This window comes from Octodon degus, unplaced genomic scaffold (genome assembly GCF_000260255.1).
Source record: "Octodon degus isolate 3935 unplaced genomic scaffold, OctDeg1.0 scaffold00173, whole genome shotgun sequence".
In the NCBI taxonomy this organism is placed as follows: domain Eukaryota; kingdom Metazoa; phylum Chordata; class Mammalia; order Rodentia; family Octodontidae; genus Octodon; species Octodon degus.
In genome coordinates, this window is record NW_004524749.1 from 3,334,527 (window position 1) to 3,335,754 (window position 1,228).

A 1,228-nucleotide genomic window follows, 5' to 3' on the forward strand; every position below is an offset into this window, starting at 1 on the left:
ATTCCCACCAGCAGTGGAGAAGGGTTCCTTTTTCCCCACAGCCTCTCCAACATTTGTTGTTGTGTGATTTCTTTATGATAGCCATTCTTTCTGGGGTGAGATGATATCTCAATGCTTAATTTGCATTTCACGGATGGCTAGTGAGGTGGAGCATTTTTTCATATATTTATTCGCTTCTTTAATTTCATCCTCTGAGAAGTGTGTGTTCATCTCACATGCCCAGTCACAGCTATTCTACATCAGATATGACACACTATTGTTTTATATTAGAAATACTAATCGTTTGCATTGAGTAGAATCTCCTAAGTTTCTTTAAGTTCAGAAATGACCTATAAAAATGTAATTTAGGTCCAGTGTCTAGGGTTGTTTTTATAAAATATAGTCAACATTGTTAATGGTCTAATCTATACCATTTATTTCAGCTAAAGTTGTCATAGTCCATGATAAAATATAAAATAGAACTGTGGTACTCTGAGCCCAAGATTCTGTGATCAAATTGTCTTATAATTCTTTATAGTCTCCTTAAGGTTTTATTATTCTTGATTTGGACCAAAGATATAACTTTTGGTCCAAATAACTACAAATTAAAATGACTATTAAATACTGATTTTACACACTGAAGTTAAAATGTTTCAGTCAGACATGTCGGCACTTCTTCTAATCACAGCACTCTGGGAGGCTTAGGTGGAAAGATTAAAACTTTGAATCCACTCTTGGCAACAAGAGATGGTCTCAAAAATTTTTTAAAAAGTATAAAAAAAACTGGTATTGTGGTCTGTGTCTAGTTGGCCCCCAAAGCGTCATGCAGTCATCAGGTAGACGTCTAGAGTTTGTGATTAACTCATGATCCTCTGGGATTACGGGGGTGAGTGCTACACCCAGCCTGGGAGGAATAGCCTGAATGTGACTGAAATGAGATCGACTTGCTCTCTGTAGCCATTGTTGCAGCTGCTCCTGCCCTTTTGCTCTTGCTTGTTTGCCGCCACCACGAAAGGTTGCTCTCTGCCATGTGCCACTCTGCCTTGGAACCAGCTGAGTATGAACTGAAACTCCACTGACTGTGAGTTAGACAAACATTTCCTTCTTTAATTTTGGGTGCTAGGTATTGTCCCAGCAATAAGAGATGAGTAACTGAGACAGCTGGAGATTTAGTGTAGTGGGAAGGCCCTGAGACCTCAGTGCCATAGATAGATAGGTAGATAGATAGACAGGCAGACAGACAGACAGA